Raw genomic sequence first — 13,411 nt, 5'->3', positions numbered from 1 at the left:
GGGACAGCCTGGGCTGTTAAAGGGATCCATCAGGATTCACCAGTGCCACAATGCAGGTGACAGCTTTAAGGGTCTGTGTCCTGAGGACCCACTACAGGAGGGCACAGCCAGGGCCCATCTCGCAGCCAAAGCAGAGAGCTTGCTGTAGGCACAGCACGGGGGCAAAGCTGGGAGGGACAGAGGGGTTCAGGTGGCCCAAAGGTGGTTTTAAACCTCTCCGAGGGGTCTCATCCCAGTTCCATGCCCTGAAGAGATGCCAGGAGCATGGGGGCTGCCTGCATGGGGGCCCTGCTCCCCTGGATGCAGAGCAGGGCTGGGCTGTCCCAGCCAAGCTTAACCCTGAGAGCTTTGAGGTGTGCGGTGGGGGATGCTCTGCATTCACAGGGTAGCAGCTGTGCAGTCAAGAGCTGGAGTTCAGTGGGGTCATTTTCTGCTAGGGCCCTGGGGGACGCGGGTTTGGAGTGCCACAAACTGAGCCTCCTCCCATAGAGATGCCATTAACGGTGGGTTATGGCTCTCTGGGGAGCACACCATGGCGGGGAGGGCTCTCCCCAGGGTGCACATCTGGGTCTGTCTCGTTAGTTCATGTGCTCTTTGCCTCTCGTGGTCCCCTGAGATGTGTTCAAGGAAGGAAGAGCTAATTCCACTTGACTCCTTTTTCCCTGCCATGCTTAAGGATTGACATCCTTTTAAATGGAGAGAGAAAGGCAGGAAAGGGGAGCCCCGAGTTCAGAAATTCAAGGCTTTTCCGAGAGGATTTGTTCTGGTTTAGGCTGTGATTCCCCCTCCTCTGCCCTCCATCTCCCCATCCCACCCTGCTCCTTCCTCACACCCACATGCACGGCGCAGCAATCTTCCACTCCCTGCTGTGGCTTCCCGGGGAAGAGGCTGTCATGTGAAATCCTGGGAGCGAGCTACCACATGAAGCTCTCTGGAAGCAAGCACGGCGTGTCTCCGGCAGAGCAGACAGAGCAGCGCTGCTCCCCCTCCTCAAAACCCAGCACGATCCCAGCGATGGGGGTGTGGGGAGCAGGGAATCATCGTGGAAGCTTGGGAGCTGCCTACAGGCAAGGCAAGTGTTGTCAGTGGCTGATAGAAGAGGTGGGAGGGAGGGAGATTTGGAGGGGGAAGAACTTGGAGCCTCCATGTGCCCATGCTCAGCACCCTGTCTGCCCCAGGGCCCAGCAGCCAGGATGGCTCCATCACTTCTTGCACTGACATGTGCATTGAAAGAAGACTCCAGAGGGACTCACAGATAACTCCCATCTACTTCAGCAGTGACATAAAGGTAGGGAGCATTAAGCAAGTACTTGTAATAGTAACCCGGCATGCTTTTCCCCTCTACAAAACAGCATTTCCTTCTGTAATAAAGCACAGGCTGTTGTGGCTCCTTCATGTACCTGCACGCTGGCTGTACGGCCTTGGGGATAGAAGCAGCAATGATCCCTGCTCTCGAGTCACTCTTCCTGCTGACCTGCTGGACTTAATGACAGGGGATTTACAAGTGAGAAGGTTTAGCACAGGAGGGTGCTGCCATCAGGGCTGATCCCTGCCCAGGAGGAAGCAGCCGGGCTCCCTGCTCACCCAAGCCGTTAACAGACGGGTCTGTGTTTGCTGTAGGCATAAACACAGGCAAACTGGTCACTGGAGAAAACCCCAGTGCCTGCCACAGCTGCCTGGGGATGGAGGAACCAGGGGGGCAAACACCTCTGAGAGCAGGCAGCTGCCTGGCCTGGCCACGCTGGGCTGGTGGTGTCTGTGGCATGGAGCTGGTGTGATGGGGCAGGGAGCTCCTCTCCTCTCCTCTCCTCTCCTCTCCTCTCCTCTCCTCTCCTCTCCTCTCCTCTCCTCTCCTCTCCTCTCCTCTCCTCTCCTCTCCTCTCCTCTCCTCTCCTCTCCTCTCCTCTCCTCTCCTCTCCTCTCCTCTCCTCTCCTCTCCTCTCCTCTCCTCTCCTCTCCTCTCCTCTCCTCTCCTCTCCTCTCCTCTCCTCTCCTCTCCTCTCCTCTCCTCTCCTCTCCTCTCCTCTCCTCTCCTCTCCTCTCCTCTCCTCTCCTCTCCTCTCCTCTCCTCTCCTCTCCCCTCCTCCTCTCCCTGGTGCTTGGGGTGCAGCAAGGAGCAAGGTGAAATCTTCAAGGACCCATTGGGGGAGCACTGTGTCCAGTTCTGGACCCTTCAGTTCAAGAAGGACAGGGACCTGCTGGAGAGAGTCCAGTGCAGGGCAACTAAGATGATGAAGGGAGTGGAGCATCTCCCTTGTGAGGAAAGACTGAGGGAGCTGGGTCTCTATAGTTTGGAGAAGAGGAGACTGAGGGGTGACCTTATTAGTGTATATAAATATATAAAGGGGGAGTGTCCTGAGGATGGAGCCAGGCTCTTCTCAGTGGCAAACAATGACAGGACAAGGGGCAATGGGTACAAACTGGAACACAAGAGGTTCCACTTAAACCTGAGAAGAAACTTCTTCTCAGTGAGGGTGACGGAACACTGGAACAGGCTGCCCAGGGAGGTTGTGGAGTCTCCTTCTCTGGAGACATTCAAAGCCCGCCTGGACACGTTCCTGTGTAACCTTATCCAGGTGTTCCTGCTCCGGCAGGGGGATTGGACTGGATGAGCTTTTGAGGTCCCAATCTCTAACATACTGTGATACTGTGATACTGAGGAAGGGTTTGTTCTGCCCTCAAGAGAGCAGATGCAGAGAAGCTCCAGCGGTGGCACGGGGCTTGGTTTCTGCAAGCAGAACAGTGAGGCACTGGCCTGGTTTCCAGGAAAGGAGAACAGTGTGTCACAGAGGAGCCATTGAAAAGACCTGAGGCTTCTGCCTCAGCTTTCTGCCTTCCTGCTGCAGACGTGTGTGCGCTGGGGAGCTCAAAAGGCTGAACTGGAGCCTGTCCTGCAGCTGGCTCAGGGCAGGGAGCTGTGGGCTCCTCCTGCACAGAGCACACTTGGAGTCCCTGTCCTTGCTGGGGGTCCCTGCACAGCCCAGCACCTCTCCCTTTTGCCATGGGAGTGGGGGAAGCAGAGCTGCATGGGCCAAAGCACTGCTTGTAGAGCCCAGACCCCCAAAGAGACCCCCCCATCCCCTGCAGCCGCAGCTCAGAACCCCTCAGCATCTCTGCCATCCTTCCCACTGGTGCATCCTGCAGACACAGGTAGGGCTGGGCACACCACACGTTTCCTCCACCCGAGCCACCCATTTCCTCTGTGCTGCAGACATGAGAAGCAGTGAGTTAATCCCGCAGGCCATGAACTAAGCTGTCTTAGCAGACACCATCTGTCTGTTTTCATTTGCTGATGCACGACCTATTTTGCTGTGGAGCAGAGCAGGGGCTGCAGTTTAGGGGCTTGCGTGTTGCACTGTCCCTGTTGCCAGGGTTTAATCCACTGCTCCCTGCTAATGGGAGAAGGATCCAGTGACCTGAGCACCGGGGGGACCTGCTGTCATGGGCTGGTGGTGCCTGAAGCTTGTCCCTATGGCTGCTGGGCCTCGATGGAGGCTTGAGCCTCAACCCCACAAAGCACTTGGGAAGAGAAAGGTCTCATCAAGGACAAGAGCAGGGGCCTCTCCTTTACCCAGAGCCACTTCAGCAATGGCCATGGAGGGACACTGTGAAATGCCACCCTTTAGAGCCACCATCCAACCATCGCAGCCCTGCACTGGGGCTGGGGACAGGAAAGGCAGGGTAAGAGAAGGGAAAGGGACTGTTTCTGTCTTGGTAGGGGGGGAGCCACATCCATCACTTGCCAGCAGGTCCCAGGGAGCCCTGAGCATCCCAGGTCTCTTCAGCACCATCAGGGAGAATATTAGCAACGGGCTCAAACCCTTCTGCTTGTGCCCCTGAGGACACAGATGTGGCACTTCCTTCCCCTGAGTGACAGCCCTGCACTTCTTTGGTTGGGAGGCAAAGTGTCCTTGGCACCTCCAGCTCATTCTCATCCCAAAGTGGGGTACCTGGGAAGAGGCCACATGCTCTGCTCTGCGCTCCAGCCAATGCTGCTTTAGCCTGGGGTCATTCTGGTGCTTTACAGAAGGTGAGCAATGGCCATACCAGCAGGACAGGAAAGACAGGAAGAGAACTCTCTGTATCCCTCCAAGGGGATCTGCTCCTGCCTGGGAGCAGTCTGGTGACCCTTGCCTGGGTACAGAAGTACAGACGTTACGAAAGCTCATAAAACCATCAGGACCTTTCCAAGGCAGTTATCAGATTTGACTTACCCAGCTCTCAAAGCCATTCCAAAGGTTGCTGTGGGCTGCAATTCCTCCCCAAGTCACCAACTCTTTACTGAGCTCAGCTCTGGGGGCAGGATTTCTCCCTGAGCTCTGAAACCAGGAGCGAGGCCATTCTGTCCTTGGGTGCTGTTAGGGGGGAGTGGAGTACTCGGTGCTAACACCCTCCTGCCACCCAGGACCGGGCTGGTAACTGCTCAGTGACCTCTGCTCGAGCTCCCCAAACCAGCTTCCTGCTTTTCCACACAACAAAAGCGGAACAGAGGGAGGAAGCTCTTCAGACTGACCTTGGCATCAGCCACACGGCTTCCTTCTGCCTTAGCCCACTTGCACCATTTGGGCTTTCCAGGGAACTCGGAACCTTCTGGGTAGGATGTGACCTGAATGCACCCGCTTCTGCGGCTGCCTCTGGGTGGCCAATGCTGGCTGGGCAAGGAGAGTGCCAAGTACCTGCTGCGGAGTAACTTCCCTTTCCTGCTGGTTAGAGAATCCAGCCTGGTTTGGGTTGGAAGGGACCTTAAAGCTGATCCAGTCCCAACCCCTGCCACGGGCAGGGACCCCTTCCACTGGAGCAGCTTGCTCCAAGCCCCTGTGTCCAACCTGGCCTTGAGCACTGCCAGGGATGGGGCAGCCACAGCTTCTCTGGGCACCCTGTGCCAGCGCCTCAGCACCCTCACAGGGAAGAGATGCTTTATATCCCCTGTTTCAGTCTGAACCTATCACCCCTTGTCCTGTCACTCCAGTCCCTGATGCAGAGCCCCTCTCCAGCATCCCTATAGGCCCCCTTCAGACACTGGAAGCTGCTCTGAGGTCTCCACGCAGCTTCTCTTCTCCAGGCTGAACAGCCCCAATGTTCTCAGCCTGGCTCCATACAGGAGCTACTCCAGCCCCTGAGCATCCTCATGGCCTCCTCTGGATGTGCTCCAACAGCTCCGTGTCCTGATGCTGAGGACACCAGGACTGCAGTTGTGCTCTTTTCAAAACCAGCTGAAGCTCTGGACCCCTGTTTCCTGCCCTGCTGCAGCTGTCATTGCCGGTACCTTGCTGCCTCCAGGGATGCTTGACCCCTTCACAAACCTTGCTCAGCTTTGGACACCCAGGAAACCCTACTGGCTCCTTCCTGTGTTCGCTAAGCTTTGCCCAGTGTTCCCTTGTCCGTGCCATGGACACTCCCTTGGCCTCTGCATCAGATGGGACAAGAACTAACGACTTCCCTGCAAGATGCCATCATGTCCCTCCTGCTCTGCTGCGAGCCGGGATGTCCCTCCTGCACTGTGGGGCCAGGGACAGCAGCTGGGGTGAGGATCTCTGTGCTGGGAACAGGGTTTCCTCACACTGCGGGGTACAGATCCCCACCGCAGGGCTGCTCCCAGTGCTCCCGGTTTCTTTGTGCTTTGGGAACAGAATCGACTCGGGAACTGTCCGGATGTGAGGCCAAGGAGTCCCTGATGAAGGATCTGATGAAGGCATCACCCCCCTCCCAGCACACAGCCGTGGGCCTCTCCTGAGCATTCCTGAGGCAGAGGAGCAGGGAAGGGCAGTGCTTTGCCAAGACTCCAATGGCCCCAGGCCTGGGACCGCTGTCAGGAGCTGGAAAGAGGAAGGAAGAGCCCAATGTGGTCAGCGCTGGGAAAGGCATCTCCTGCCCAGAGCTGCCTGGGGAACATTCCCATAACCAGGAACAGCTGTCAGAGGGGGGAGAGAGAGAAGGAAAGAAAGAAGGAACAGCTCCTGCCTGCACCCTGCCAGCACAGCGCTCCCAGCACTCCCAGTACGGTGTTCCCAGCACTCCCAGCACAGTGCTTCCAGTACGGTGTTCCCAGCACTCCCAGTACAGTGCTCCCAGTACAGTGTTCCCAGCACTCCCAGTACAGCGCTCCCAGCACTCCCAGTACAGTGTTCCCAGCACTCCCAGCACAGTGCTCCCAGTACAGTGTTCCCAGCAGTTTTCCCAGTACAGTGTTCCCAGCACTTCCAGTACAGTGTTCCTAGCACTTCCAGCACAGTGCTCCCAGTACAGTGTTCCCAGCAGTGTTCTCAGTACAGTGCTCCCAGTACAGTGTTCCCAGCAGTTTTCCCAGTACAGTGTTCCCAGCACTCCCAGTACAGTGCTCCCAGCGCTCCCAGTACTCCCAGTACAGTGTTCCCAGCAGTTTTCTCAGTACAGTGTTCCCAGCACTCCCAGTACAGTGTTCCTAGCATTCCCAGCACAATGCTCCCAGTACAGTGCTCCCAGCACAGCACTCCCAGCACTCCCAGTAGTGTTCCCAGCAGTTTTCCCAGTACAGTGTTCCCAGCACTCCCAGTACAGTGTTCCCAGCACTCCCAGCACTCCCAGCACTGCACTCCCAGCACAGTGCTCCCAGTACAGTGTTCCCAGCACTATCAGCACTCCCAGCCCAGCACTCCCAGCACAGTGATCCCAGTTCAGTGTTCCCAGCACTATCAGCACTCCCAGCATAGTGCTCCCAGTACAGTGTTCCCAGCACTATCAGCACTCCCAGCACAGTGCTCCCAGTACAGTGCTCCCAGTACAGTGCTCCCGGTACAGTGTTCCCAGCACTCCCAGCACAGTGCTCCCAGTACAGTGTTCCCAGCACTCTCAGCACTCCCAGCACAGTGCTCCCAGTACAGTGTTCCCAGCACTCTCAGCACTCCCAGCACAGCGCTCCCAGTACAGGGCTCTGGCCCCGCAGCAAGGAAAACGGGAGTCATTTTCCAGAGGGCTGAGCCAGCACTAACCCCTGTGTGTGTCCCTGACAATCACCTGCATCGGGGCTTGGCTGAGTTCTTTCCCCAGCCTGCCCTTCGGTTCCCCAGTGCTCTGCAATCCCTGCAGCACAACGAGGTGGGCAGGGAGAGGGGAGCTGTGCTTTGGGGTGTCCTTCCCTCCTGGGCCAGCACGCAGAGGTAAAGGGGGTTTGCTCTGCCCTGCCCTCCCTCATCCTCCCTAACTTCTCCCCAGGCAGAGCCCACCTTTACCACAGCCAGGAAATTCCTCTTCTTCCTGCTCTCCCTCACCCCTTCACCACCAGGAGCAACCCCGCTGCCCTGTGGGGCTGAGGCCATCTGTGCATTGCCTTCAGCAGCCTGGATCCTGAGCTGTGCCCCACAGGAATGGGAGCAGGAGGTGTCCGGGTGATGGGTTCAGACTGGAGTTCAGGTTGGAGATGCTGCGAGGGCTGGAGCATCCCTGCTCTGGAGCCAGGCTGAGAGAGCTGGGCTGGGGCAGCCTGGAGAAGAGAAGGCTCCTGAAGGGGAGACCTTAGAGCAGCTCCAGTGCTTAAAGGGGCTGCAGGAAACCTGGAGAGGGGCTTGGGACAAGGGCCTGTAGGGACAGGCCAAGGGGAATGGCTTGAACCTGCCCGAGGGGAGCCTGAGCTGAGCTCTTAGGCAGAAGCTCTTCCCTGTGAGGGTGCTGAGGCGCTGGCACAGGGTGCCCAGAGAAGCTGTGGCTGCCCCATCCCTGGCAGTGCTCAAGGCCAGGTTGGACACAGGGGCTTGGAGCAAGCTGCTCCAGTGGAAGGGGTCCCTGCCAGTGGCACTGGTTGGGGCTGGAGGAGCTTTAAGGTCCCTTCCAACCCAACCCACGCTGATTCTATGATTCCATCAAGTCCGTTTCCTCCCCAGTGAAGCCCTCCAGTCCCTCAGGGGTAAGTGCTGGCAATCACAGCCCTGCTTCAAACCAGCAGAGCCTTTATGGGGCCTGTCCCTGCCCTCACGTGTGGCTGGAGTAAAGCCTCCCAAGGTGGAGCCAGCCCCTGTACGTGCAGCCCAGGCTGGGGCTCCTGCTCCAGCCATTCCCACCCACTTCCCATGGACCTGCCAGCACCCAAGGGTGCTGCCCAGCCCTAGCCATGTACGAGCAGTGCTGTCAGCATGGGACGAGCACCAGGATCGCAGCTGGAGAACCCGGCAGTGAGCACGGAGCAGGGAGCAGAGCCCTGATGCCTCTTCCCCATCCGACCAGCCAAGGCTTTGAGCCCCAGGGCTTGCTCCTGCGTTTGGCAAGCAAGAGATGGCAATAGGAGCGTGTGTGAGGTGGAGCAAGGGGGGACGTGGCTTCCTCTCGGGTCTCTGTGACCTTTTCTGGTGACCTTTTCTGCTGTTCTGGGCAGGAACAACCCCAGGTTCCAGTATAGGCTGGGGAACAACCTGTTAGAGAGCAGTGTAGGGGAGAGGGACCTGGGGGTCCTGGTGGACGACAGGGTGACCATGAGCCGACACTGTGCCCTTGTGGCCAAGAAGGCCAATGGCATCCTGGGGTGTATTAGAAGGGGGGTGGTTAGTAGGTCGAGAGAGGTCCTCCTTCCCCTCTACTCGGCCCTGGTGAGACCTCATCTGGAATATTGTGTCCAGTTCTGGGCCCCTCAGTTCAAGAAGGACAGGGACCTGCTGGAGAGAGTCCAGTGCAGGGCAACTGAGATGATGAAGGGAGTGGAGCATCTCCCTTATGAGGAAAGACTGAGGGAGCTGGGTCTCTATAGTTTGGAGAAGAGGAGATTGAGGGGTGACCTTATTAGTGTATATAAATATATAAAGGGGGAGTGTCACGAGGATGGAGCCAGGCTCTTCTCAGTGGCAAACAATGACAGGACAAGGGGCAATGGGTACAAACTGGAACACAAGAGGTTCCACTTAAACTTGAGAAGAAACTTCTTCTCAGTGAGGGTGACGGAACACTGGAACAGGCTGCCCAGGGAGGTTGTGGAGTCTCCTTCTCTGGAGACATTCAAAACCCGCCTGGACACGTTCCTGTGTAACCTTATCTAGGTGTTCCTGCTCCGGCAGGGGGATTGGACTGGATGAGCTTTTGAGGTCCCTTCCAATCTCTAACATACTGTGATACTGTGGTACTGTGGGACGCGCAGCTCATGGCACAGCAAAGCCCGGAGCCTGCGGCAGCCCCAGCCCTCGGCTGCTGACCTGGATCCATTGGAAATCCAGCTCCAGGGGGTCGGTGCCTTCTCCTCTTGGCAGCCATGGAGCCTTGCTCTGGGCTGCCTGCGGTCCAGCCCTGGCTCTCTGGGATACGGGTCCTGCCGCCGACAGCCAGCCCATGGACTGGGAGCTGGATCAGCAGCGCCATGAGGATCCCATTGAGGGTCCTCACTGCCCTCCTTAGAGGGGCAAGCACAGGGAATGAGCTGCTGGGGCAGAGCCAGGAGAGGGCTGGCACCTAAGGGAGTCAGATGGCTCCATTTGCTTCCAGCCCTTCTTGCTTAGCTTCAAAGAGAAGTGATGCTGGCAGGAGGAGAGGAAAGGAGAGGAGCAGGGTCCGGTGCAGGCAGATTGGGATGCACCCATATCCCCCCCAGGCTGAGATTTAGAGGTTTAGGAGCAGGTTTAGAGCAAAGACAGAAACGCTGACTTGGCCAGAGGGGTAAGATCCATTGAGAGCTATTGATCACTGAAGTAAGCTCAGCTGTGACACAAACAGCTGCCTCAGCAGAAGGCCATTTCAGCCTGGCTTTGGGGAGAGGCTATAGAGGGACCGCAGGGCAGGCAGCAGTGGGAACACGGCACCCTGCTCTCCTGGAGCCAGCTGCCTGCTCCCGGTGGCACCAGATAAGGGGTGCAGACACACACAAGGCAGGCTCCGGTTTGCATCCCTGCCAAAGGAACAAGGAAGCATCGGCTGCAGCGCACTCAGGACAGACGCTGGAATGGGAAGCACTGAGACGTCTCCCAGGGCCTGGCTCAGCTCCCAGGGCCCTCTCTGGACACTGGCACAAGGGCAGCTCCTCCCTGAGGCTCAGGCGCTGCAGAGGCTCTCAGCTCCCAGCCTGTTTTCCCAGGAGGGTTTGTGCTGGAGCCAGCACCCGGCAGAGCACTGGTTCCCATTTACTGCCATGTTCCTGCGTACCCAGAGTGACACCTCCCAGGTAACGCAGCAGGGAACAGGCCTGCATGAAGGCACTACGAGCACGTCAGACCCAGCTGCTTCAGCTGATGTGCAGATGCCAGGCTATGATCCCATGATCATCCCTTTTGCAGTGCAGGCAAGTGCAGGGGGAGCAGCAGGGAGAGCCAATGGGGCAGTGCAGAAGGGCAAGAACAGGAGGGGTGACTTGGCCCCGCTGCTGAAGGAGCTCCTGGTGCCATTCCCCCCATGGCTCCCTCCCAGCGAGGGCTCAGAGCGCTGCAGCCTCCAGCCCTGCTCCCACACAAGCCCCACAGCAGCACAAGCTGTTGCTGGTTGCAGTTACCATCACCCAGCACACCAGGCCCCTGCCCAGTGCCCCCCCATCGACCCAGCAGCATCTGTGCCTTCATCCCACAGCAATATCCCTCCCTAAAGCATCTTTCTGCTCCTGACTGCCATTCTGCTCTCGCATGTACTCTCAAGCATTGCTGGCTGCATTTCTCCATGGCCACACTGAGCCCCCAGCCCTTTACACGCCATGGGAAACACGGGAAATGTGCTGTTTCCCAGCAGGGTTGTGACGGGAGCATCAGCCTCTCCCTGCTCTTGGATTTCAAACAAGGTTTCTGCAGCCCTCCCCAGCATCTGCTTTGTGCCTCTGTCACCTCCAGCACAGAACTGCTTTCTGACCCCCACAGCACCGGGCTTTGGACCCCAATGTCCTTTCCTCGCTCACATACACCTCAAGGCTGAGTGCAAGTCAGCTTAGCACAGAGGGAGTGGGTGCTAATGAACCCCCTTTCTGCTTTGCTATCGCTGCCTGCGTGTAGGGCAGAGTCCACACACCCCTGCCATGGAGCTGTAAACCCAGCAGCTTGTTCAAGTGTTCAAGCCCAGCTTTAGGCTTAGGAAGAGCTGAAATCCCACCCCCGGGCCCTGGGCCAGCACAGGGGTAGTGCAGGGATGCTGCAGGGCACAGAGGTGACCGTCACCCCTTGTTCTCTCCCCTCACAGACCAGATCCCGTTATGCAACCGCTAAAAGGCAACACAGCATCCAGAGTGGATCCAAGCACTTTGGTTTGCCTTCCAGATCCCCCGGATCCGCATCCAGAGCGCTCCCAGCACCAACTGTGCACCCTGGCTGCCTTCCCCACAGCCACTGCCTCCTGCAAGGGCAGGGTAAGTGCTGAGAGCTCTGGAGAGCTGCAGCTCAGGCTCCCCACTGCAAACACACGCTGCTGGGCTGGCTCCCAGTGCAGCAGCTCAGGGGCTGCAAGCTCCTCGTTCCTTTAACCAATGATTCCAAGCGAGCGCCTTGATCCCCTGCTGCAGAGAGGGACCAGGGCTGCTTCCCACTCCCTTCAGCCCACCCCGCACAGCATCAGGGACACACACTGCTACACTGGGGGGATGGATTCGCCCAGCCAGCGCATTGTGTAACGCTGCTGCTGCCCGAGCGCCATCAGAAAGAAGCCAGGGCAGGATGCGATCCCAGCAGATCCCCCCCTGCTGCCCCCGGAGCATCCCTTACCTCTCCCGCTGCAGCTCTTCCTTCCCTCCGCAGTCTCTCCCCGGCTCTCCCTTTCCCACTCGCCTTCCCCCTGCGCCACCTCCCGGTGTGATGTCAGCCCGGCCCGGCCCGGCCTCCGCAGCCGCCCCATCACACCCCGCTGCTGCTTCCCTTCCTTTCCCTTCCCTTCTTCCCCACCGTTGCCACAGCGACAGGAGGGGGAATCCCGGCCCCCGGTCCTCCACCTCCCGGCGCCTCGCTTGGTATCACCCACTGCAGCTCTTCCTCAAGAGCCTGGGGAGCAGGGGAAGGACACGGTGACAACAGGGAGCAGGGGCAGGCAAAGGCTAGGGACAGATCGTGGCTTAACCTGCCTGGAAGGGAGGGCAGAGGCAGCCATGGGAAGCAGGCCCAGGCAGAACAGGCACTCACCTCATCCACAGCCATTCCCACCCGTGTCCCTGGTGCTCCTTCCCCTTTACACCCCTTCCATTCACTGCTCTCCACAAGTTCTTTGCTCCTCAGCCCCTCTGCTCTTCCCATCTCAGGGCTATGCCCATGTGCACCATGATACAAACTGTACAGACAGGGGCTCTGTGCTGCTTGCCCACAGCAGGTGCCCTTCGGGGTCACTTCTCCTTCCGAAATCAAGGTCAGAGCTCAGGTATGGAGCAGAAACACAAGCCCAGCTCCAAACCAGACCCTCAGGAGTCATTGGGCTCATTCTTACTCCCCACAAAGGTTTTCCTGCGCTCCCATTGCCACAGATGGCTCCAGCAGCAGGAGGGGAAAAGGGCAGATCCTGTATTTTTAGGACTGCAGCACATTTTTAATGGGAAGCAATGGCCCAGAGCTTCTCAGCCCTCCCCCATCCAAGAGGCTGCTTCTTTTCAGCAGAAATCTCTCTGCATTAGAGAACAGGTCACTTCCTCTATCAGCGAGAATTCAGTGTCCTATTTGATGCTGGTCCTTGGGCTATAAATAGGATTTTTCCCCTTTTATAGCTGCTGAATAATTGTGAGGCTGAAACATGAGCAGAGTTTTCAAATGAGTGCCTGATAAGCAGCTTGCTGGAACGGAATGGGGGAACAGAAGGGAGCTGCAGCACCTGCAGAGCAGCATGCGCGGAGGGAGAGTCAAGGGCAGCATGAGAGAGATGGGTCACAGAGCAGCTACAGAGGATGGAGGCTGGAGGTAAACAGCCTCCCCACAGCTCATTCCATGCTCCACACTTAGGTAACGATCAGACAGAAGCAGCCCAGCTCAGAGGAGCCAGGACTCTTCCATCCCACGTACTGGAAAGCCAGGAGGAGCAGGCAGAACAGGTTTTAAACAGCAGCAGGCAAGCAGTAGAGGACACAATCCCAAACAATGAGGAAGAGCCTGGCTTAACATCCATCAATGAAAGAAACAAGGGAAGGACACCACAAACTTGCCTTCAACAGGGAGGGAATGCTAAGTGGAGGTAGAGAGGTGCTAAACCCCTCAGAGCACAGAAACAGGGTAAAGGGAGGCGAGGAACTGCTCTTGTTCTGTGTGTCAGAGCAGATTTTACCCTTGGTACTTCAAGAAGCACCAGTGGAGGGGAACAAAGAGACACAAGAATCTACAAAAGGCAGAAAGCAACCGAGCAGAAGCAGAAGATAAAGCATGAGGCTTCCAGTTGCTGCAGGAGGAGAGAAGGAAATGACATCAGCTCCTGCATGCACTGGCAGTGTGAAGGGAAGGTAGAAAAGGTTTGGAATTCCATCCCTGAACAGAGCTTTGGCCAGAAAGGGTCAGGATACAGAGAGGTCTCAGTGCTTTCA

This window comes from Neopsephotus bourkii, unplaced genomic scaffold (genome assembly GCF_033783945.1).
Source record: "Neopsephotus bourkii isolate Nb327-2 ecotype Australia unplaced genomic scaffold, CSIRO-AGI_Nbou_v1 NB_959, whole genome shotgun sequence".
Classification (NCBI taxonomy): domain Eukaryota; kingdom Metazoa; phylum Chordata; class Aves; order Psittaciformes; family Psittacidae; genus Neopsephotus; species Neopsephotus bourkii.
This window is presented reverse-complemented; position numbering follows the sequence as displayed.